Source organism: Patagioenas fasciata, chromosome Z (genome assembly GCF_037038585.1).
Source record: "Patagioenas fasciata isolate bPatFas1 chromosome Z, bPatFas1.hap1, whole genome shotgun sequence".
NCBI classification, from domain to species: Eukaryota; Metazoa; Chordata; class Aves; order Columbiformes; family Columbidae; genus Patagioenas; species Patagioenas fasciata.
In genome coordinates this window covers 47,325,368-47,351,515 of record NC_092560.1, presented here as the reverse complement: position 1 = coordinate 47,351,515, position 26,148 = coordinate 47,325,368, and the positions used below count along the sequence as shown (strand labels likewise).

The following is a 26,148-nucleotide window of genomic DNA, read 5'->3' as shown; positions in this document are numbered from 1 at the left end:
CACTGGCTTTTTAATTTATTCTTTCTTGCAAGTAAGTAGAAAAATTTGCTTGCAGCTGAATTCTTAAGTGTCAGCTAATATCAGGGTTATAACCTTTAGTTTGAAAATTGCTGAACTGGAACAAATAAATTGTGTTTGTAAGAAAACAGCATACCTTGTGTTCAGAGTCATTTGACGTTTGGCTTAAAATAGACAAATGGATACTAATGCCTAAGATGGTTCATTTGAGAATGGTTTCTATTATAAAAACAAACAAACAAACAAACAAAAAAAAAACTGAAACGCACCAATTATTTGCTTTGATCACAATTGTAGGAAGTTGAGAAATAAGAGATAATGGCCAAAACTGACACCTCAGAATAGTTTAAATGCAGAAAAAAGGGTGTGTCCCCTCCTCTTGTATTGAAACAAAATCTTTAGTACTGTGAAAATTAGTCCTTGTGATACTTACCTTAATACGTGAAAAAATATTTAATTAAAAAAAATTTAAAAAAAGGAAAGTTCTGAGAAGCCTGAAAGGAAAGCAGACTCCTGCAAAAATTAACTGGAGAAAGGCAGGGAAATTAAAACTATTACTTACCCTTGAATGAAGGAATAAAAACTCATTATACATATTCAAGGCTTGCATAATTGTACATAAATGATTACTTAATTGTACATGAAGATTATTGTGTGTATAAATACCTGCATAACTGTATGATAATTGGAAAATATGTAGGCAAGGTGTTAATTTGGCCTTTTAGTTACATCTTCATGCCATTGAAGTTTTTATTCTCATTATGGTTGGAAATGCTTCCTAAGAGGTTGACATTCCAATTGTTAGCTCTTAAAAGTTCTCTGGTTTTATTATCTGAAATGTCATCTAAGTTCTTAGTTGAAATTGGGCACGGGAAGTATCTTGTCATTTTTAAGACAATCAGGACAGATTTCACTTTTATTTTGTTTCGTTACCTTCATTATTGGAAATGTAACATTAATTTGTCATTTGAAATAAGACAAAAACATGTACTCTCTAATAGGAAACTTCTTTTAATTTTTTTGTCACTTAAAAATTGTCAAGTGGCTTATCAAAACTAACGCTTCGCACAGTTCTTCATGCCTATATTGTTTTCAGTGTCTTAATTTTATTTAGAACTGCTTCCCAACCTTATTTTTTCAGGAAAAAATAAACTTGTGGCAAAGTTAATTTAGCTTGCTGAAGTCCACATTCAGCGCCTTAAATCTGGGTCTAGAAATGCAAACATGAAGGAATTGTAAAGCTGTTATGAACTCCAGGGTGTTCCACCTTTAGAATAAAACAAGACCTGAATTATTCCACTAGATGACAAAGCTACAGAAATTGACGTGCTTTTCCCCTTGCTAGGGTCATAGAAGCAGGGACTGGCCACTTGGGAGGAATATAAGGCTGCTGTTAGAGGATGCAGGAAGGCAGCTAGGATAGCCAAGGCCTCCTTAGAATTACAGGTGGCGAGAGGGGTCAAGGACAGCAAGAAGAACTTTTTCAAATACATAGCAGATAAAACTAATACCAGAGGCAATGTAGGCCCACTGATGAATGAGTTGGGTGCCCTGGTGGCAGAAGACACAGAGAAGGCAGAATTGCTGAATGCCTTCTTTGTCTCTGTCTACTCCGCTGGAGGCTGTCCTGGGGAACCCTGTACCCCTGAGACCCCGGATGAAGCCAGGTTAATGGAGGAGTTTCCTTTAGTCGATGAGGACTGGGTTAGGGAACAATTAAATAGTCTGGACGTCCATAAATCCATGGGTCCAGATGGGATGCATCCGCGGGTGCTGAGGGAGCTGGCTGAAGTCATTGCTGGACCGCTCTACATCATCTTTGCCAAGTCTTGGGAAACGGGAGAGGTGCCCGAGGATTGGAGGAAAGCAAATGTCACTCCAGTCTTCAAAAAGGGCAAGAAGGAGGACCCAGGTAATTATAGACCGGTCAGCCTCACCTCTGTCCCTGGGAAAGTAATGGAACAGCTTATCCTTGGTGTCATCTCAAGGCATATCAGGGATAAGAGGGTCATTAGGGGCAGTCAGCATGGCTTTACCAAGGGTAAGTCATGCTTGACCAATCTCATAGCCTTTTATGAGAATGTAACAAGGTGGATGGATGATGGCAGAGCGGTGGATGTGGTCTACCTTGACTTCAGTAAAGCCTTTGACACAGTCCCTCACAGCATCCTCACAACTAAATTGAGGAGGTGTGGTCTAGACAATAGAGTAGTGAGGTGGGTTGCAAACTGGCTTAAAGAGAGAAGCCAGAGAGTGGTGGTCAATGGTGCGGAGTCCAGTTGGAGGCCAGTATCTAGTGGAGTGCCTCAGGGGTCAGTACTGGGGCCAATATTATTCAATATATTCATTAATGATTTATATTCATTAATGATTTAGACGAGGGAATTGAGTGTACTATCAGCAAGTTTGCTGATGACACTAAGCTGGGAGGAGTGGCTGACACGCCAGAAGGCTGTGCTGCCATCCAGCGGGACCTGGACAGGCTGGAGAGTTGGGCGGGGGATAACCTGATGGAATTTAACAAGGGCAAGTGTAGAGTCCTGCATCTGGGCAGGAACAATCCCAAGTTCCAGTATAGGTTGGGGAATGACCTATTAGAGAGCAGTGTAGGGGAAAAGGACCTGGGGGTCCTGTTGGACAACAGGATGACCATGAGCCAGCACTGTGCCCTTGTGGCCAGGAAGGCCAATGGCATCCTTGGGTGTATTACAAGGGGGGTGGTCAGTAGATCGAGAGAGGTCCTCCTTCCCCTCTACTCCGCCCTGGTGAGAGCGCATCTGGAATATTGTGTCCAGTTCTGGGCCCCTCAGTTCAAGAAGGACAGGGAACTGCTGGAGAGGGTCCAGCGTAGGGCAACAAAGATGATTAAGGGAGTGGAGCATCTCCCTTATGAAGGAAGGCTGAGGGAGCTGGGGCTCTTTAGTTTGGAGAAGAGGAGACTGAGGGGTGACCTTACTAATGTTTATAGATATATAAAGGGTGAGTGCCATGAGGATGGAGTCAGGCTCTTCTCAGTGGCAAACAATGATAGGACAAGGGGCAATGGGATCAAGCTGGAACACAAGAGGTTCCACTTACATTTGAGAAAGAACTTCTTCTCAGTGAGGGTGACAGAGGACTGGAACAGGCTACCCAGGGAGGTTGTGGAGTCTCCTTCCCTGGAGACATTCAAAGCCCGCCTGGACACATTCCTGTGCGACCTCACCTAGGAGTTCCTGCTCCAGCAGGGGGTTTGGACTAGATGATCTTTTGAGGTCCCTTCCAATCCCAAACATACTGTGATACTGTGATACTTTCAAATCCTGCTGGAAGTGTAATTTTTTGTGATGAATCAGGGCAACTTGTAGGAAGTTCTCATGCAGCTGTAAAATAAAAATTTTCACCTTAAACCCTCCAAAACCATGAAAACCCAGCCAACCAAAAAAAACCAACCACTATCCACCCACCACTCCCCCACCCCCCCCCAAAAAAAAGAAACCAACAAAACGTAGGAAATGTTTAGTGCTGTAGAGTTAATTTAAAAGAGAGTAGTGGTTTAATGATTCATGGCAAATGATAATCCACTGTTCGATTTGTCATGTTTTGTGGGTTACTTTTCTTTTTAAGACTGCCTCTAAAATGAAACCGCTGTTAATAGTTGCTGTGGCACATCTTAAGTTACTGCTGTTTTGGTGAAAAATGTGTTTTGGGGAAATACGTGTGTGTGTGTGTTCGTTTTCAAAATAAGTAAGTATTCATTCTCTGAAGTGAAAATACTCTGTGGCAAGAAAAGTGTACTTGGCATATGAGGGTTTAGTTTGTGTCTTTGAAGTTCATAGATCGTCAGTTTGCTATAGGAACAAGACTTCTGCCTTCCCCCCTTTTTAAAAAGTTTCTGTAGGTTCTGTTTAAATACTGTAAATTGAGTTTGTGTGTTTTGTTTGTTTTCTGGTTTCTTCCTTTTTCAGGGGTGCTCAAAATCATGTGACTCTTATAGGGATTTCTGTTAGTTTCACAATGTGTAGTCCATTATAGATGGTGCGTAATGGCTTGGGTTTTCATGTAGGCTTGTCTCAGACTAATGGATTTCATACTTCAAAAATATATCTCTACAGAGGCAACCAGGAGCTAAATAATGCCTTTGTGAGTATTACTTTACAGTGAAATGTGTATCAGGCCATGCAGTTCTGTTGCTTCATCTGTTGCTAAGTAACGGCATTGTCAGACTGCTGAGCAGAAATAGAGAAAGAAGAATTTATGTTCTGATTGTTTAATACATTAGGCATCGCACAGAAAAATAGACCTTTTCCTTTCTTTGAAAATGTTATGTTAACAAGTGAAAGCTGGAAGTAATAAATGGGTTCGAAGGATGTATGAGGAAAAAGTTAACATCGCAATGCTAACTTCACAACACAAGGTGGTTGTTTGTGTAACTGTTTATGATTTGTATCTCTTCAAAATATGTTTATTTTTCCTCTGGCATTTGAATGGAAGAGTAATTATATACAAAGCCTCTTTTTTGAAGCATTGGAAACGTAGAGGAAAAAAAATACAGAATTTCAGGATTTAGGAAGAGTGCAAGTATGTTGAGTTGGGTTTCCTTATCTGTCCTCAGGCAGTCTGACACAATCAAATAATCTTGCAGAAATTCAGTGTAAATGGAAGAGCAGATTATAGCTCTGTCCAGACAAAACTAGGAGATTTCCTAGCTTCTTGGTTGAATTTTATTGGACTCTTTTTTTTTTTTTTTTTTTTTTTTTTTTTTTTTTTTATGATCATGGCTGGAATTGGATGCTGCATAACTCTCATTTTTGCATCATATGATTGATTAATGTGAATGAAGCTGGTGGGAGATGAACTGTTTAACTTCTTGCTAACCCCTTTTTTGTCCTCCCAACCCAGCCAGTCAGTTACATAGTTTCAGCTGAAAAATGGGAGAACTCCACACTAACATGCAGTATTCTAAGTGAGCAATGGAGCGGGGCTGTACTTAACCTGAATTGTCAAAGAAAATTAACCCTTTTCATTGGAGCCTTTCCTAGAAGAATTGAGTCCTAAAAGGTTTTAAAGGTATTGTGATGTCTTCATAGAGAGATACAGAGTAAGTTTGTGACTACAGTGCACCCAAAGAAGGATTGCCCCCAGGAGCAACTTTCTATAAGCAGTGTGTGAAGTCTCGGTTTTGTCATTGTGAATAGATCAAGGTATGGGAGCTCCATTTTAGAGCTGGGAAACACCTTCACTTAATTGTGTTGATTTTACATGCTATTTTTTAATTGTCTTTCCTTAAGTTAGTGACTTTGTGGCTAAAGTTATATTATAAAGGTTGCTGAAACTTAGCATTAGGGAGTTACAGATTTGTGCCTCCCTTTTCCACTGAGAATGTAGATGTTTTTTCATGGTGAATTAGATATGAATGAGAAGTAGCTTCTAAAGGTGAAGGTAGATGGAGTTTTAGGTACTATAACAGGATGACAGCATTCCTACCTCTATGCTTTCTTCCCTTCCTCTCTTTTCTCTTTTTCAAGGTTGTAGAGGGGTGGATGGGAAATAACACTGCAACTAAACTATTACAGTTGGAATGCTGATAGGATTTCTCCTGTTGCAGTAGAATGATCTTGTGAAGTAGATGCTTGAAGACAAAGGAAAAGGATCATTTTTCCACACTTCTTTGTGAATACTTCCCCCAAATACTTCTAACTAGCTTATTTAATAAGACTTCCCCCCACCCACACAGAGTGCAGATATAGGTATATATGCATTTAGCAAGTAAATAGTCCTATTAAGGATGATGCCTATCTCTACTGTATATCATAGATTTAGACAATGACAGTTCATCTTCTGTCAGGTATTAAATTAGAGCTTTTTAAAGCAAGAATTACTGGTGAGGTTGTTGATAGCATTTACTAGGAATGATGAAGTCCTTCTTGTATTTTATTGTGTAAAACACATTATTGTACATTAGTAGTTTTTGATCTATAGGTAAAAATAAGGTTCAGTGCTTTAAAAATGCATTGAGTACCTGCACTGAAACTAAAGTGTGATATGGGAAAACAGGCTTTTGTAAGAACTGCTTGAGACATCTGTTCAGTATTAGAAGCTGTGTCAGAAAATTAGTCTTTCAATAAGCTTCCTTCTTGAAATGTTCACTTTTTTCATTTTCATAACAAAATAAAACACTTGAATAATTTCTTCGGAAGTCTAACTGATACAGCCTTATTTTTCAGAGTTTGATTTTTTTTTTAGTTTGTTTGTTTTGAACTTTTGCATTTTTGATGTGGTGTTTTCTGTCATGCAGTACTTAAGGTAAAACATTCAAGCTGAGTTTAATGTTAATAGGAGGAAAAAAATGGAGGTTGCGTGCTTGTGCATAAATGTGTATTTGCTGTGGACACATTTGGACCACTATGCAGGTGTCAGACTTTTCCTTGTCAGTGTTTCTGTAAATCATGTGTCACTAAGCACAGTGCTCTGCCGTTACAAGCAGGTGGCGCTATTGACCGTGCAGTGGCGGCAGCGCCTCCGCGTCCTGACCGGGAAGTCCCCAGCGCGCAGCAGGTGACACCCGCACTGGTGCTGGTCACACACATCGTGCTCTCTCTTCGACTCAGCTGCCACGGTCGCTGTCTGAGTAGTTCTTGAATGTCTTCAGACTGTTAGTATAACAAAGCCCATCCGATTAAACTGCGTTTGGCTCTGACAGTGTAGTTATGTGCATTCTTAATGAAGCATTTGAAGAGGTTTGCTTTGTGTAGTTCATTACATATTAGGAAAAAGGAAGGAGAAAACTGTTAGAATTTTGGGACATTGTGGGATATTTTATGTTCTTTTGAAATAGAATGACTTCAAAGAACATACAATGGAAATGTGTGTATCTTGGAATGGGTTTTCCAGAGAGGTGGTGGATGCCCCATCCCTGGAGACATTCCAGGCCAGGCTGGAGGGGGCTCTGAGCAACCTGATCTAGTTGAAGATGTCCCTGTTCACTGCAGGGGGGTTGAGCTAGATGACCTTTGATGGTCCCTTCCAAGTCAAACCCTTCTATGATTCTGTGATCTCTACTAGGTATACTGAGTATAAAGTGAGTTGAAATTAACTGCTACTGGAGGCCCTGAGTGAAACACTGCAGAAAACCAGCTATTGTCCCTTGATTTACTTTTCACTCATTCATAGATAAGACCACCTTCTGCGATGATAATTCTGTTTTGGACTTCTGGCTTCTAACAACCTGAAGTATCCTGTGGTTCTAGAATATGTCTTCTGGGGATGCATTTTTAAGTGTACAACCTGACAAACTTCGCTTTTTGAAGCAAATTATTTTATGTGCATGCTTCTGTAATAGTGTGGATTTTCTTGTTTACGATGTTAATTTCATTTTTAATTCTGTAAAACAAAAGTACTTCACCTGTCTCTTCAGTTATATTTCAAGGCTATGCATCACAGGCAAACTAATTTCTCTTAAGCCATTGGTGTCAGATGAAGTAGGAGCCCTTTAAAGTAAGAATTTTCAGCTTAGTGCTTAACACCACATCTTGAGCTTTAAATGCAGTATCTTAAGTTATACTAAAAGTATTTTTGGATTTTGTATTATTCAAAGGCATCTCTGCAGGAGGAGATTTAATTCAAGAGTTAAAGGGTATGGTGCTATGCTGTGTTATGGTTTTTGTGGTGTGGTTTGTTTTGGTGGTTGTTTTTGTTTTTTTTTTTTTTTTTTGTTAATTTTCAGTAATGCTTTTGTCTTTTTGTAGTTTTTCTGTTCCACATCCTCCCCTGTCCAAATACTTGTCTTCAGTGGGGAAACTTTGTGTATTTAAACAAGTGAAAGAACATTTCATTTTTACATCCATTCAGTGTTTGTGAAACTCTTCAGACTGACAGCGCTGGAAACTGAAGTCCTCTTTTTGTTCACTAAACAGGTACAACGTGAGCAGCAACAGCAGTGCAAGCTTCACCCCACTGCCTCACCAAAGTGCTGCAAACCCTGACCTAGAGAGACACCTCTAGCAAGGGTTAAGAGGCTTGTTCAGTCTCCATGCTCACTCAGTCGTTACTGTGGCTGCCAACTGGAGTACCCATTTGTGATAGTGGATAGATATCCACATCACAAAAGCACCAAGAACTGGACTGAAAGCACCAGCCTGTTTCGTAAAAACTACTGACCATCTCTCAAATGATTTAACTTCAGTTACCACAGACCTGGGCCACTGGTAGGAGTGAATGGCTCCATGTCCCATTCCCAATTCCCCTAGTTCAATCTCTTTATAAATACTAGGGTAGCTTCTTTATACTATATACTATGCAGAAACTAAATGTGTGTATGGACTGTAATGGTCCTATAAAGCTAGTGTGGTATACCCCTTTCAAATGGTTAGCTGTATGTGTACATACTTATTAAGTTCACCTATGTGGTTTCACTAGTCTGTGCTTTTTTCCTTTTTAAACAAGTACTACATTTATAGAGCTTTTTAACCAACTACTTAATGTTGTGGGTTGACTTGTCATGTACAGTGTGAGTGTATGTGTGTATATATATATTTTAAAAGCAACTAAGAACTGAAGCTGTAATGTGTATTTTTGCATTAGTTATGTTTTTGGACTCTTGTTCAGTTACATGTGTTAGATTAATGGCTCTACCTACTCTACAGTTTAGAAAACTTTCAATTTCTGTAATGATATAAAATTAGGTATTATACCACATACAATAATTCTTTAGGCAGTAATTTGTTACCTCTTTTTACAAATATTTTGTGTATAAAAATTTGTAGTATATGCACTGTAAATTAGCATAATGATGAAGAACTGAGAAATGGAATAAAATAGGAGTGGAAAAGTTGCTGATACAGAACTTTTTTCTACTTTTTGGTCAACATTACAACATGATAATTCATTTGATACTTGCAGATGTTATGTTTTGCATACAGTTTTATAAAAGGTTAAATACGTTTGTGTACATTCAATTCATGTCTGCTAATGCCTGCGCATTAACGACTGGCATGTTCATGAACTTGTACATCAGATTTACAAACTACTAAAATAGAATAATATTCTCGATATTGAAGATCTGGTTACTAAAAATTTAAATGGATGTCAGTAATTTGAAAAACCTACAAGCAAAGTGCAGCAAGATGGGCGCTTTAAATATAAGTCAATTTTCATGCTTTCTGTATCCTTATTGGAAGAGCCATTGTATATTGTAATTGAAATAAATAACAAAGGCAATGGCAGTACAGAAATTAATAGCATGCGTAAGGTATTTCTGTATTTCTATAGCATGCAGTGTTTTGTTTTTATTAAGCGCTCTGTTAAACTGCAAATGGAAAGTCAAAATGTAATTAGTAGTCAGCTCAGAAGATGCCTGTACATTTTCTTTACTGTTTGTGGTATTTTGTCTAATTTGACCTGTTAGCATTTTATGTAAAAAGAACAAATATAAGTAAAAGCAAATTAATAGAACGTTGCAATAGCACATTATCTTCAAAAGAGGCTTTTACTGAAGCTATAAAACCTCTGTAATAATGTGTAACTGCTATACTAAAAAAGCTGTATGCAGTGAAATTATTTTTTTCCTCAGAATTCGAATAATTAATAAACTTTACAAGAAACACTATGCTTGAATCTGCTTGCTAAAATATTAAGTTGTTATTGAACTAAGCAAAGTGTTAGTTTGATTGTGTAGGGTAGATTTATATAAATTTCAGTGAACATAATAATCCTGGATTAAACCAGTGTAGGCACTTTTGTGTGTGTATTGTGGTAGGGTTTTTTTGCTCTTGTTGTTGTTGAACATGTTATTTGAACTTCTAGTCTAATTTAAAAGCTTGATGACCAGGGATTGGTAGCTGGATATGGAGTCTTTTTGATTGTTTGAAATATCTGTCTTTAATTGGCATTTGGGTCAATGGTCCAAGTATTATTGCACTACGTTAGTCACAAACAAAAATGAAAAAACTTTCAACTAAAATATATGTTTTAACAGAATGTGTGCTGCTAGATATTAAAGTCACCTAAATTGAGTTGTAACAAAAATCTTCAATTTCTGTAGGGTTTAGGGGGGCTGGGGAGGGGCTTTATTTTTTTCTTTTTTATCTGGTGATATGTTGTGACAATGAGACCAGTGATAAACTCTAGATGAATCAATTGTAGTTCTTAATTTGTTAAGCTGGTATCTTGACCCATGTTCTACTTTGTAAAAATCTTCAGCCCTTCACTTAGGGATAGCAATAAATCACAACTGGTATTATCACTCCTAGTGAGCTGTGATACTTCATACTGAAAGGGATCACAAGCGTGATGCGGTGAAGCGAATCCTTAAAACTGTCAGTATCATTATTTTAAAATGGTGGTTATATGCATCCATCAAAGATAATACAAATACTTTTTTATTTGTATAGGACAAAGACAAGATTATGTAAAAATAAGAAATGACAGTCATGCATCTTTGTTTATATCATCTGTTCCAGCAAATTGCAGTAGAACTTTTTATCTTTATGAAGCTAGAAAAATGAACTTGTCAAATTTCTGAAGCTGGATGAAAGCACTTTGTTTCTTAAAGAACATGACTGTAACTTTACATAGCTTATACTTTTAAGTGTGAGAGATCAAAGCATGTATGCTGTTAGGTGTAATGGAATTAAGTTCTACAAATGTCTGTGTTCCCTCTCGTCATGCTGGTATAGTGACCAGTATCTGAGAACAAACCTATTTGTGTTCTTTCATGGATATCGTGAGGTGCTCTTCCAGGTAGTTGTGTTCAGCAAAATATTACATTGTTGGCACAGAGTGAATTGACTGAGCATGGAAAATGAACTGCTTTAACTATCCTAACTAGTGTCTTTCTTGAGTCAAGGTTGAATTGTTGTAGCTTCTGAACTGCAACATCAGTGCACTAGATTGCATAAATTTTTGGATTTACACTTAGCTGAAGGTCTTTAATTGTAATTTTATTATCCATATCTAAACTTGATTTTGATCTTCCACATTTTGTGCTCTTTCATCATCCTAGAAATTCAAGCCTTATTTATGTAGAATTTGCTATGGTCTTTCTGCTGTCATTGTTCTTTTTATCCAGAATGCTAGTGCTTAAGAAACTGTGTTTGTCTGGGTTTTGGACATAGGTGCTTTATCACTTATTGTAGCTGATCTTGAGCATTCCATTCTGCCTTTCAGAGCTGTGAGCAGCTTTCCCTGAGTATTTTTCCCAGAGTCCTTAGCTTGGTGTTCTTTTTTCCTTCTGTTTTGCACATTTATTTATTTACTTTCCCCATATTAACCATTTGAAAGTTCTGTTGTCTGAGACTTTCCTAAAGCTTGTCTTGCTGGGGTGGTCTTTGAACACCAACTTGTGACCATCTTCTTGCTGCACTGCATCCTGATATTTTTTTATCTGTGTGGAGTTTGTACCTTCCTCTGACACTATGCAGAAGTTGTTTTCTAAAAAATACAAAATTATTTTTAAACCTTTTGAGGGTTATATATTCATGTCTGTCTGGGACTTGAATGCATGAGTGTAACTAGACTGACCGTCGAAATGATTTTTTGAGCATACTGGTTTTGGCTGGGTTAGAGTTAAATTTCTTTGTAGCAGCGCATATGGTGCTAGGTTTTGGATTGGTGCTGAAAACGGTGTTGAAAACTGAGCAGTGCCAAGGCCTTTTCTGCTCCTCACACCACCCCACCTGTGAGGAGGCTGGGGGTGCACAAGAATTTGGGAGGGGGCACAGGCGGGACATCTGACCCCAGCTGGCCAAGGGGATATTCCATTCCATATGATGTTATGCTCCGTATATGAAGCTGAGGGAATAAGAAGAAAGGGGTTTGGGGTGATGGTGCTTGTCTTCCTGAGCAACTGTTAGGTGTCATGGAGCCTGGCTGTCCTTCAGATAGCTGAACACCTGCCTGCTGATGGGGAGGAGTGAATTAATTCCTTGTTTTGCTTCACTTGTACATGCAGCTTTAGCTTTACCTGTTAAACTGTATTTATTGTGGCCCATGAGTGTTCTGAAGTGTTACCCTTCCGATACTCTTCCTTATCCCTCTGTGGGGAGTGCACGAGTGGCTGTGTTTGGCTGAGCTGCTTGCTACAGCTAAACCACAACAGTGGAAAAGACTGTTTTGGTGTGCTGTCTCCTACCAATTTGGTAAAATTATAAGAATGCTTTAAGAATGTTTCCTGTCTAAATTATGAAAAAGTAAATTAGAAAAAAATCTAGGTTGCAAAATGATGGTGAAAAAGATCAAATATAAATGGGAAATAATTTTTTTTTCCTGCTTAAATATAGAGAAAACGTGAGCTCTGTGTAAGCTGAAATGGAAAACAGTAGTATCATTTTGAAAGATGAGCAAAAAATAGTTGCTACTGTTACTGTTATTCAACTAGTACTTAAATGTTGTAGGACAGCTCAGTATTTAGTAGGCTGATCAAGAAATAAGTTTGTTTCTTTTAGGCTTCAGAGTGGTTAATTGAGAATGAAACAAACACTTGCAAATAAATGCTCTGAAATGAACTTGCCTTACTGATAAGGGCTAAAGAAAAAAAGGCTAGTGAGCTTGTATAACTTTATATTCCAGCTCTTAAGGAGGTGAATGCTGTGTAGGGTAGAAGAGTAACTCTGAGCTCATTAGCTGCTTCTGTGCCATTTGTGAAAAGCAATAGCAAGCTATAGCTAAGTTCTGCAAAATGGGTTTATTGCAAGGAATCAGTTCCACTGTGTGCTGCCACTTTCTTCCCATGTGCTGTCTCCACTGTTCTGACCTGGGTGATCTCAGCCTGCAGAGTGTTAAAAATGAATATTTTTCTGCTGGGTTGGTAAGCTGAGCTTGCTGTGCAATGAGCTAGAGAAGGTAATAGGTCTGTCAGGCAGCATGGCTGATGTAAGGGCAGGAGCTGCTTGAGGGTGAGCAGGAGTGGGCAGCAGTGAACTGTTGAGATATCTTTACTGCTTCACCAAACAATAGTATGAATTCTGGAAACTTCCTCATCTTTCCTCCCAAAATCAAAAAATAGCGTTGTTGTTAAATGTAAGGCAATGGACCTGCTTTTATGTGAGTCAGTGTGCAATTGCAGCTGCAGTTTTCCAGACGACTTCCCTCTGAATGCTTCCAAGAATTTTTTACATTTTACAGGAATGGACGTATGTTCAAACAGTGCTGCTGTTAAAGGCATAGCTATGCTTCCACTGTTGCCTCCCTTATTAGCACAAATGTCACATGCCCAAAGGATTTGTTTCTAGGCCTTGTGTGTTCAGAGGTGTTATGCTTCTGATGTTCTGTCATTTTACAGTAGAAGTAGGGTTGGCCAGTTTACTGCAGTCAGGTTTTGCAACAAGGAATGTAGTTGTTACAGAGGAGGTATTACTTTGCACAGAATGTCAGCTTTCCTCGCAACTCTTTGAATTTGTGCAGTGCTCTTTTATTGTGTTTCTAAATCTGTTCTTCTTTGGAGACATTTTACAGTTTTGAAAAGAGACTATTAGAAAAGCAATTTTATAGTTGTCTTTAAAATCATTTTAATACTTTTTAATACTTGGATTTGCTATTTAAAATATGTGAAAATTAAAGTTCTGGGTTGCACTGTAGTTCTCTTTTTTTTTTCTTGGGGGCTAGTGATAGCTCTTAATCTTGTGCACCCTCTGGAAAATGCTAAGGACTGTAAGTATATACAGAATACCTGCACTGAATGATATGAATAAGGTTTGTGATGATATTCTTGAAATTGGATTATTTCAACACATACTACCTAAGTGTGCTTAAATGTATTTGTTTCATGAAAATGTGAATTTCTAGATTGAAATAGTGTGAATTTCTGTGGTTTTAGGCATTTCTGAGAATACCTTAATGGTGGATGCTTTCGATATTTGTATTTTAGAGATATCAGAACAGCTATATGTAGTGGCATTTCCTTCTGTTTATAGTATTGCCCATTACATCTCAGAATATCTTAGAAAATTTCTTTTTCCTTTCATCTCACTTGGGAAAAGTGTTTCAAATAAACTTCTGAAAGGCTTGCTACAGCTGATTTTGTTTTTTCATTTGTGACACTAGTCCTCAGTGAAATAACATGAAATGCATGGAACTCTGGTAGTTGTAGAGATTGTGGTTGTTTTTTATCTTGTTGGGCATGAAAGAAATCTGGACAGTGGATTTTAAACTTGAAAGATGCTACTTTGATACTTGTGCCATTATACAAACTGAAAATAAAGAACACAACCATACTTTGGAGGAAGTAATTTCTTTTTGGGACAAGGTAGCAAAGTTCTTGTGATTGTATCTGCTAGGGCTGTGATGTCTCCACCGCCGTCTTCCATATTCCTCATTTCTGTTGTGGATGGAGTTACCTGGAAATCCAAAATGAGGGTAATTCCAGTGTTTTCATTGCAGGAATGACATTTCAGATGATATGATAGTAGCGTAGTTGTTGGTTTCAGGCAGATGATTATTAAGCTGCATTACTGTAAAGGACTGGGTAACATATGTAGGTAATTGTTTTCGTTTCCCATAAAGCACTCTCTCCTTGGACTGAAAAGAATATATAAACAAGGGATATCCTATATTGACATGATGAGATACTGCTGTTTTTTATTTTCATTTGTTGCTGCTTTTACATGGGCATCAATGGCTTCTTGGACTGTAGGAACAAGTTGAATAGATCTGTGAATCTACACCTTCCCTAAAATAAAATCTGGGTAAAGTGATGCAAAAAGTTACTGTGTTGGTTTTTTGTTCTCCTTTTTTTTTTTTTTTTAGTGACTTGAAATTTGCTAGTAATTTGCTCTGATTCTATGAAGATGATGATAGTATAGTTTGTACATCAAACTAGACACAAATAGAAGATAGAAACAAATACTTTCATCTTCTAGTCCTGAACTATTTTTAAGGAAAATTCCAAGTACATTTTTAAATAAGTCTTACGACAAGAAATAACTAAATCTGGATACGTATTTAGACCATTTTGATCAATTTTAAGCTATTTACTTAGTAATGCCTGAAGAAGAGGTATGTTGTGATACTAGTTTCATTATTTATAAGATGTAGATATTTTTATGTGTGCAGAACAGTTTCTACTTGTCATTTAGTACTGGCTTTTAAGTTCGAAGATGAACAAGGTTATAGAAGTACTAAAGCATATTAGGCATATTAAAGGTACACTAAAAACAACTGGAAGATTGGTGTTTGTTATAGGATAAGTATTTTTGTTCTGAAGAGTGTATTTCAGTTGGTTTACATTCAGATGCTACTAGCTGTGCAGAAATTTTTGTAGTATAGTGTATATACATAAATACTCCACCTTTTCAACATGTTATTTGAAGAACAAGTATTCAAACATTTCATTCTATAATATTATTAGTTGTATATTTTTAAAGCAAATTTGCAAACAAAAATGTAATTGTTTTGTCCAGTAGTTGAAAAGAAATTTTAATAGATTCTTCTTGAATTAAACATGCTGTATATCTTTCTATAGCTGGAATTTGTGGGAAATGCTGCTATGAAAAAAGATAAATTTCAATGCATAATAAAAGGCAACAGGCAGATCGAAGATTTAGATATCTTGGCTTAAGACTTTGTGCCTGAAATAAATTGTTCCTTTTATCTGGTAACTCTGTTAATGATGTCATTCTTTATGTATTGAATCTGCCATGCTGGAGTCATTGGTATGCTATGTCTGTGTTTACTAGGACAACTGACTTCTGCAATAGTTAGTGTTCGTCATAGTAGGGTGCAATCCTCTTCCATCTGTCTACTTCTCCAGGAATATTTCTTTATGACAAATTTGACTATCTTAAAGTAACATTCAATTTCTCTAATTTCTGAAAATTGAAATTAGATTATTTTTTTTAAGTGAGCACTGCAAATTCTTTGCTGAACTACATGGAAAGGGGACATAATTATTACTCTTATTACTGGTTAACCTGTTTGTAGTTGTATTCAGAAGACACATGACTGTGGTTTTTCTTGATTTAAGCTTGTCATGCAGAAAAGTTAGGCTCATGAGTGTAAGGAGTAACTGCTAGTCTCTTATACACCACAAAATCAGGATTTTTGTAAAAGCAGCTGTTGATTTTGAACACAAACGTTATTGAAAAGCTACCAATTTAATATCGCTGTCTGTACATTTTGTATTACCTACATAAATATAGCACAGCAATTTCTGTTTTATGACTTCATGTTTTCAGTTGCATATAACATTCCCTCCTTGATTACTTCAGACAGAAGTTTCCCTTCTAGCTAGAGACTATGAATGTGAGCAAATATTTTGCTTAGAAAGTTCAAATATTTCACATAAATGTAAGAAATCTGTATGAATCTCTGTTCATGGATTCTCAAAATTCAGTCTTTCTGTACCTATTAGCAGTGGAAAACACCATAATAATGAAGGATGCGTTTTTGTTCTTTTATTGTCCTCTGAAAAACATGACTTGTCTGTGTTCAAGCCAGGGATCAAAAATAAACTAACATTATTATTTTCTGATTAAACATAGTGTCTCTGTTAAAGATAATCCATTTTGTGATAGATTACTTAGCTAACTAGAGATAGAGAAATGTGCCATGACATGGCATATGATGAACATTTTTTGTTTGGGGTCTGAAAAGGTATGGTAAGGCTACCTGAAATTTCTTTCCCTAGATGTTAGGGTCTGCTGCAAGTGTAGGATCAAGCAGGCAGTTGTGGTTTTGTGTTGGCTTTTTTGTTTGTTTGCTTTTGGTCATCTTCTTTTTGTTCCTTGGTGGTTTTATGTGAGGAACATGGAAAAATAAGGAAACGGGGACACTGTTTGCGCTCTCATGTAGAAAACGAATGTAACAGTTTAAAAAGAGGTCTCACGCTTCTCTGAGAGGCTTTCCATCCATGTAGCAAAAATAGTGGAGAGAATATGCTGAGCAAGTCACAAATTCAGTACCAGTACCATAAAGCTTTTTTTTTTTTTGGCAGCTTTAACTAAAATGACTAGTTTTGTGTTTGTAAAAATAAAGAATAAGGTTGCTTGGTGGTGGGGTTTGTTTGTTTGTTTCGGGGGTTTAGGTTGTGTGTTTGTTTTGTGATTGTGTGGTTGGTTTTGTGGTTGTTGTTGTTGTTTTTGTTTTGTTTGTTTTTTTAATTAATGATAAGTTGCAGAATATAGCTAGGGCTTTAAAAAGAATGAGAAAAGGTCTGGAAAAGCCTTGCTGGTCAAGTCCTTGAGATGAATAAACTACACTTACTTTCCCAGAGGTCTTATGTTCTGTGACATTAAGAAGAGACTTTATAAGGGGTTCTCTAAGCTTCACACTAGGTTTCTTGTTTGTTTGTTTGTTTTCCAATGAATCCTCCTCAACTTGAGACTAGACCTAATCAGAGGAGAGATCAGTCATTAGTGCCACTGCTCTCCAAATGTATCCACTCTTACAGCTTTTCTCTGCCAGAAAAGAAAGGGAAGTGATGGTTGAACTGCTCCAAAAGCAAGTGGCAGGGAGGGGAGACATGTTTAAGTCCTACTGTAATTAGTATTATTTCTGATAGTACATGTAAGCTACTTTTATCACAGAGGATTACTAATTCCTACTGCTCATGATCTTGTCTTAATAAATATTATGCTGAAGTAATATATGATTGTGGAATAAAAGGTGTAGATTATGAGCATCAGACTAGCTTGGCGAAATTGTGACAGTGTTCCATGGTGTATAGTTTCCTCCAAATGAAAATGTAGGGGTGAATCACATCTGAAAACACTGAGTCTGCTGCTAGCAATTACGAAAAATGGTTTTGGGTTCATCTTGATAAGTGAAGTCTCAGACAGCTATGGAGTACCATGTGAAAAATCACTGCTGAGCTGTAATGTTTTTGCCATAGGTAGACTTCTACCAGATAGGCTGCACGTTTAAATTGACAAAGATATTTTCCTGTTTTATCCTGTACTAGTGTGTCTCTTTTATGAGAAATTTCCAATTTCTATTTTTCAAAACTTTGTTTAAAAGAGACAGATGTGTTAAGTAGAGTAAAGGCTAAGAACTGGGTAGTAGACAGGTACCTGCTTAGTGATGGTGCCTCATCCATAACTTTTGGAACTTTTAAGTTAATTTACATGTGCTCTGATGTCTTTATGAAGTCCAGTCTATTATATCAATACTGTGATTTTTATCAACTAAACCAAAACTTTTTATCAGTCAGTTTTAAAACTATCTCTGTATGAATCTGTGAGCAAGCAAGTGCCAGAATCAGTTCTTAGACTTTTCATATGTGAATTACAGAGATAGTGAAGCTTTAAATTGCTCACTACCCAGTAACTTCTATTTTTACAGTTGTTGAATTAGCCTTGGAATTGAAGGCATTTTGTTCATGCAGTATTCATGTTGTTGCTTGTTTTCCTCCTTCTAAATACAAACTTATGTAAATAAGTTCAGTGTAGATTTATAAAGTGCTTAAATTTGCTATTTCAAAATTTACTTAGTTTAAGTAAATTGTTTACATCTGCCTAGGTTGAAGAACTCTACTATGTCAAAATTGTCACAATTCTGTGTTGTTGTTGGGTTTTTTGTTGTGTTTGGGTGTTTTTTTGTATTTTTAAAAGGCCCAACACGCAACATTATTTGATGAATCTCAATAGTCATTGATAATATGTGAATTCTTATGATGGATTGAGGCTGACAATTTAGCCTCAATATTCTGTTCCTGTTTTTACAAATGAGTTTTTTTCTGGCCACTATGGACTGCTCAAGATGAGGGTGGAAACAAGGAATTTACCTAATTATTGTATATTTCAGGGGAACTGTTTACTATTGTAGTCAAAATTGGACTGTGGAGTGGCTTTAGAGTGTCTTATCTTTTTCAGAACTGTCTTTGCTCCCTATCCAAGCAAACAAACAGAATTCCCAGGCTTCTGATGAAGGGAAAAATTAGACTCTTGTTGATAATTTTGTTTTGACAGTAGCAGCATTAAATACTGACCTTAATTTAAAAAAAAAAAAAAGTAAACTTTTCTATGAAGTGTGGTATTTTTAAAAACTTATTTCTGTATTTTTGTATGGCCACTTTTTTTTTTTTTTACTATTTCTCCTTCAAAAACTAAATGATTTTGCAGAGCTGTTCTCTTTGTTATTGAATCTAATCTAATTGTTACACAAACAGCATGCCTATTTTTTAGTAACTAACTTTTTACTGTATAGTGCAAGTGGTGTGTATCAAAAATGTTTCTTGAAAGTTTTGTTTTTGTTTTTAATTATTGTTTTGTCTTGCAAACTTTGAAGAAGATAGAGGGCTTCTGTCTGCAGCCTTAATTCCTCTTCAAATTTAAGTAATAGATAAATACAGTGTGGGGGACAGGGAAGCAGTAGAGTCTGCCTCGCACACAGACCTCGCTCCTGCCATCCGTTGTACCTCAGGTACGCTTAAGGCAAATCCTGTGGGCCTGTGTATATATAGAAACAGCAGCTTCATGTTGGTTGGTTGTGGAATGAGAATGTGGTCTATTCCAGAAACACAAAATTGCCTAGTTTAAAAGGAAGGATTTTGGTAATCAAGTAATTTTTTGACAGTTTAGTTATTTTATTTATTTTGTATTATCATCTTGGCTTTTTTGGGAAGTAAAAAAGTTTGAGTTGATACATTTTACTCATTTTAAAACCAAGTGCAGAAGTAGCTGACAATCCAGAAATGAGCAGGGAGATATTTGACAATACTGATTTGTATCTCAGACTCGTTGTGCTCTTTTCTTCCTCAGATTGTTGATTTATTGCTTTCAACCAACATCAACAGCTGTGTTACACAGTTAGCTCCAGGTCCCTTTAAATTATACATGTCTGAATGTTCTTTTTTCTTCTGGCACATAATATATAGATATGCTCCAGTGCAGCTAAAAATTTCAGTATGTTTTGCTTTGGGAGAAAGTTCATTGCATAAGAAAAGCAACATTTGCAAATGTCAGAAGTACTAATTAGCTAATGATAGTTAAAAAGTGGCTGGTGATGGAGTAAAGAAACTGGTGGAGTTAGAAACTGATTTGGAGTGACATTACACAGGTGCTTTTTTTTTGTTGTTTATTTTTTGCTTATGTATAGAAAAGAGACTTTTTACACCCAACAAATGCTTGGTTTGCATGTTGTGGAAAAACGAAGAAGCAGAGGGCTGGCTTGCTCCACCTGAGGGGGTCTGATGTCAGGGAGGGAGACAGTAAGCAAGTGTCAGGCAGCAGGATGTGCAGCTGTGTGCAGGCAGAGGCTGGGCAGGCTGGCTGGTTGGAGGCTGCTCCCTTAGAATCATGGAACCATAGAAAGTCCTGAGTTGGAAGGGTCCCACAAGGATCATCAAGTCCAACTCCTGTCCCTGCATATGACAGCCCCACAGTTCACACCATGGGTCTGAGGGTGTTGTCCAGTCTCTTCTTGAACACTGTCAGGCTTGGGGCTGTGACACCTCCCTGGGGAGCCTGTTCCATGCTCCACCACCCTCTGGGGGAAGAACCTTTTCCTAATGTCCAACCTAAACCTCTCCTGGCACATCTTCCCTCTAGTTCTGTCGTTGGTCACCAAAGAGAAGAGAACAGTGCCCATAATTTTCACCTTGTTATTATTTAGTGTTATTGAGATCCTTTTAAGTTGACTGATGTGGTATTTTTTTCCCTCAAGCATTCCTTCTGTTGAGCTCTTTTCTCTTTGCCTGATATGCTTTCACAGTTCATTTTCAGTTTTCACTTACTGGCACTAAGTTTGTTCAAGGTCAGCTTGGTTAGCTTTAATCCTGTCTGATGCCATTAAGAATGGTATACCCCCTCCACCCGGGACAAAGGAAACAAACAAAAAAAACCAAAACCAAAAATTAAAAAAGATCACTGTTTCTCATCAGAACAAGAGTGTTAAGACTTCTATGAAGAGGGAGAAGAAATTACCAACAAGTGTCCCTGAGTTAAGGGCACCCAGCTGACAGTAGGATCTGTCCAGCTTTGCAGAAAGCAGTTGTTCATTAGGATTTGAGCTATAGAGGACAAGCTGGTGTGTATGTGTGGGTTTTGCATTGGGTGTTTTCTTCCTTCCCCCCCTTCCTGCCCTTGCCCCTGGTAAAAGCAGGTGCAAACACATTGTCTGCACTACTGTTATTGAGTGCATGCCGTTAGTATAGCACTGCGCATGTAGGCCTGGCTTACGTGTCAGACACGTTTAGACTTGGCATTATGCTGACCTTGTTCAGATGCCCTCCATTTAGTCTAAAGTAAAGATTAGCCCGAAATAAATCGCATATTGATACATCTTTATGCTCAGTCACTGTAAATGTACTTTGATGTCTAGGCTGCAGAATCTGTACGCTGTTCGTTACCTCGACAGGGAAAACATGTCTCATGCACAGGAACAGATAGCTAACTGCAAAGTTATAATTTCAGTGAACTTCTCAACTGTTTGTGGAAAAGTATCTAGCACTCTCTAAATGCCTGCTATCTTTCTAATTATTGCTTTGATTATCTTTCAAGATTGCTAAAGATTGCTAAACTTTGGGCTTTTTTCCTTTTCCCATTGTCTGAGTAGTTTTTTTTTTTTTTTTTCCTTTAATTCCAGAGTAGTTGAAGTATTTGCCTTCTAGCATATGTTTAAAGGTTTATGTAGGTTGCCATAAGCCAAGATGTTGCTTCAGCTTGCTTCATGTACATTTGGTTATATTCCTTTCAGATAAGCCACAAAGTATTGCAGATACATTTTTTTTTTTGTCCCCTTGGGTCTTTAAAATCTTTTTCTCTGCCTCATGATTTTCCTTTAAAGGCTGTGGCTTTGCATATTAATTCAAATCAGAGATCAGTTCAACTTTAATTCTCATAAATTGTATAGTTGCCCTCCCTCTTTTGTTTTGTTATGAATATCTATCTTGGATCCATTATATTCACCCAATAACCCACGTTTTCGGTTGAAAAACCCATTTGCAACAAAGATGTTGTAGGGATAGACCATGACATATAGGCTTAAATTGTCAGGCAAAATGTGATTGTTTTATTTGAAAATGCTGAATTTTGTAAAAAAACATGGTTATATGAAACCCACTGAGAATCATTGTCTGTCTTACTCTTAAGGTAACCACCTTCCTTAAATACTGTCATATGGTTGCAGTGCTTTAGCATTCCCAATTAGTAACTTGCACTAAGTCTGACAAATCCATCTGCTGTTGTGTCTTCCTTTACCTGTTAGGTCTTCTGTCTAATCTTTCAAGGACAGACTTCAGTAAATCATGATTATGTTAATACAGTCACTGAGAGCTTTTTGATGGAAAAGGGCTGAGCAGGCACCTCATTTTCTAGGCAGTCTTTTACTTCATTTCAGGATTATTCTAGGATGCATGTTGGGATGCCAGCAGGTTACGACACACTATTGCTGTGCATGATTATCTTGCCACATGAGGTTCAGCAGGCACTGACAGATACACTGTTTCACCTTCTCAAACAGCAAGTTAAATTTTAGGGTTTGATTATTATTTTTAAGAGGAAATAATTGGAAAAATGAGGGTTTTTTTAACAGAACTTAGTTAAAATATAAGAAATGAGTGGAGATACTGCTTCTGAATCATGTGTTAATTAGACCTACAGCTCTTTAGAATATCTGATTTTGGTTTTGGAAGCTGAGCAGTTTACATTATTGGGTTCGCAAACTTATGCTTAGGTCCTCAAAAAGCTATTTCCAGAGACCTTTAGTATGCTCAGTTTGTGTTCATTTTAAAATACGAGTTTGAAACACTATGTGGAAATCAATACCCTTTTATTTAGAGTGTCAAATGCATAATCTTTAAGAACAGATTCTGATCCATGTCATACAAATCTGTATTTACATAGTAGTCGAAAAATAACATATAATTTGTGATGCGTGTTTTAGTCCTTCAGCTGGCCTTCCAGGCTGAAAAAAGTTTTTATATCTTTAAAACATGCGTTACTACACTGAAATTCAAACAATAACATCAAAATTCTTGTAATTAAAAGCTAAAACAAAATAAATTTTATCTTACTTTGTGTAGTACTACCTGTGTACTTTTTATCCTTTTTTTTAACATATTTTCCAAGTAACATGATCTGGTTTTAAATCCTCCTCTACTTCTCTTTATCTGCTGTTAAAGTGCACAATAGTTCCAAAGAAAAAAGTGTGTGGGGTGTGTGTGTGTGTGTATATATATAAAATGAACCCTCAAACACTTTCTGTTGATATAACAAATACCATATCCTTACCCTCTCACTTTCCCTGCTGTTTCAGTGCTACCAGCAAGCTGGCCTCTAGTGACCTCCTACAACATCACTCGGAAAACTTTACTAATAATAGTTGGAAAAAAAAAGTGCTTCTGCGTTAAACTGGAGGACTGGCTTTTCTATTCCAGGGGAAGAGGATTTAAACAAACTTTCCATAACATTTGTTGGACGTGTATTTTATAGTAACCACCGTGAAGTTCAGTGCATTTAAGGAGACGATGAAACTGAGATGAAAAGATATACATTCATGAAGGCTCAGCTTCACAGCTGGTGTATAATCCTTTCTGTTGTTACTGGTGCCCTGGCCCCGGTACCCAGCAGAACAAAGGCAGCTGAATTGTAAATGGTGGGAGCTGGGGAGCCTTTCGCTGGCAGCACTTCTTATGGCCATAGGCCTTGTCAGGGCGCAGTGTGATACCCTTTATTCTGGGTGACAGATGCGAGGTGGGTTCCGCGAGGGGGAAGTCATTACTAGCGTGAGGGCAGTGTCAGATCAAAAGTAAGCAGCGATCAAACAAGGTGGAGGCCTGTGGAAGAGGCTTTCTGTCTGGCCCGAGCACCTGCCCGACCGCTGAGGGAATAGTTCTTGTGTGTCAAGGCGCATTGATGCCCTTTGATGTACAGTGAATGAGCGAAGATGGAAACTGAAGTGGAGAGGGAAGAGTTTTATTTCCCGTTTCCTCGGGACAATTAAAGGTGCTTTGCTATGTAATGCTGACATAGACTTTACAGCCAAGGAAAGTTCTGAAAGACCCCTGTTTGAAGCTAAATGTTCAGGACTTGGGTATTCTGCTTCCAGCTCTGTGTCTTACTGATGAATTTTTCAATGGTGTTGCATTTCGATGACTGAGGAGAAAACTGACATTAATATTTTATTTTAGTTTCTTGAAGAAAATGATAGATTGTTATAATGCTATTATTTTTTCTAAGCCGTTTAATGAATTACTGCATACAAGAGATTAATACCTTGTGGATTTGTGCAGAATTGCAGGATTTAGATTTTTTTTTTCTTTGTTAGTATACGTATTAAGGCATGTCTTTGGCTCATGTTTTGCATTCTGTTCAGAATTTCGGAAATCTATCAAAATTCCTTTAAACAGGAATGGAAATGTAGAAGCATGTACTGCAAGTATACACATCATTATTTTTGTGTATGGAGGCTTTTACTGCCATTCAGAATATAAGGTCTAGCTAGCTATAAAGTAACTATAAGTGGTTACCTATTAATATTTCAAATGTGATGATAATATGCCATACTTGGTGTTCCACAAATAGTGTTCCATTTGTAAAGTATTTATATGTATACACACCTGCAAAGCATAAGTAATTTTATAGCTTTAATGGTTTTTCATGGTGTTTCATGACATAATTTTGTAAATGACTGTGTTTTATTAAGCAAAAATGTACTGGAGCTTAACCTAACTTCCTAGTGTCTGCATCCTTTTTATTCTGTTAAATTTACCTTACAATACCTTTTGCTATTGTGGGGTATCTTTACACAGCAAAAGTAATAACAAAAAAAAGTTTACTTTATTGGGGGCATAATTGTCACATTTCAATTATAAATTTGTTTTTCAACTCTAAAGATAAGAAGTATCCATATACATCTTGTAGAGTGTGTATTATTGACAATAAATTTTAATCAAATCAACTATTCAAAATTATTCTCTAGTTTGTTTAACAATTATGTAATCCTTTTTACTGCTAACTATAAATTTCCAGTGTTTTCTAAAAGACATTCCCAAGAGATTCCCAACTTTTTTTTTTTTTTTTCCTTCTCTTTTCCTAATGAGTTTGTGTTGTGGTGGTTTTTTGTTAAATTTAGAAGTATGACTATTTATATGTTGTCAGGTATTTCAGAGGCTAAACCGGTCCATTATTATCTCCCTTGATAATGTAGTGTAAAAACAAAATGAAACGTGCTTAACCGACTCCAAAAGTTTTATCAGCTGGAGAAGCTTCACATAGTTCAGTACTGACTAAGCAAAATTTAAATGTCTGTGCAAGTCTGTAAACATTTGGAAGATAGTGCAGAATTAACAGAAACAGTAATATTTGCACTGTTGCAGTGCATTAAAAAATACTGACATTCCGAGATAGTTCTCTACATTTGTGACAGGCCTTTAGATTGCATAATACTTCAGGTTTCATGCAATTTCTCATGTTTTACATAAACTGAGTCTTCCATTTCAAGTTGCCGTGTGGTTTAAAATCAAAATAATTTTGACAGATAAAATAATTGCCATCAGTGACTAGTATTCAAATCCCTTTGGGAGAAAAGCATATTAGGTCAATTTTTTTATTTTCATCTCTGAGCTACAGAGAAATAACTGCAAATCCAACAAAAAATAAAATTCAAAATGCATTTTTGTATTCATAGTGAAGTTCTGTATGTTTTTCATCCTGTTGTAATCTAGGTAAATAGGAATGAACTTGCTATTAATGGGTGACTTATTTATGCCGTTAAATAAAGTGGCACTCATAATCTTAAAGTTCCTGTGAGCGGTAAGGTACAATACAACTTCAGCTGTGGTGCTGAGTCTTCATAGTAATCATTTTGGCCTAAAAATTTACAAAACGTCTCTTACATTTTGCCTATAAATTTTGTCCCTTTAACAGATTTATCATTCAACATCTAGCTTTCTGTCTGGATTTGCAAGCAATGGAGGAAGAACCAAACCAAAACAAACCTTGATACCCTTCTGAAGGAAATGGGCTGCTTGGCTTTTATTTTTATTTGTTCCTTTGCATCTCTAAAGACTCTATTAGAGTTACTAAATGATATACCCATTTTTTAAGTTTTGTAGCTCTAGCTTCAGACTCTAATTAAAAACGAAAACGAACAAACCAAAACAAAAATCACAAAGAAAAAACATCAAACCAGAATCCAAAACAAAACAAAAAACACTCCACCCCCCCCCCAACAAAACAAATGCCCAAAACAAACAACAAAAAAGCTACAATCAGAACC

At 37.0% G+C, this 26,148-nt stretch overlaps 1 protein-coding gene across 5 annotated transcripts in view; it reads left to right on the top strand.

The window, feature by feature from the left end:
- FBXL17 (F-box and leucine rich repeat protein 17) overlaps nucleotides 1-26,148 on the top strand; it is a 380,831-nt gene that overhangs the window by 15,210 nt on the left and 339,473 nt on the right. The gene's annotated exons all lie outside the window — the stretch shown is intronic.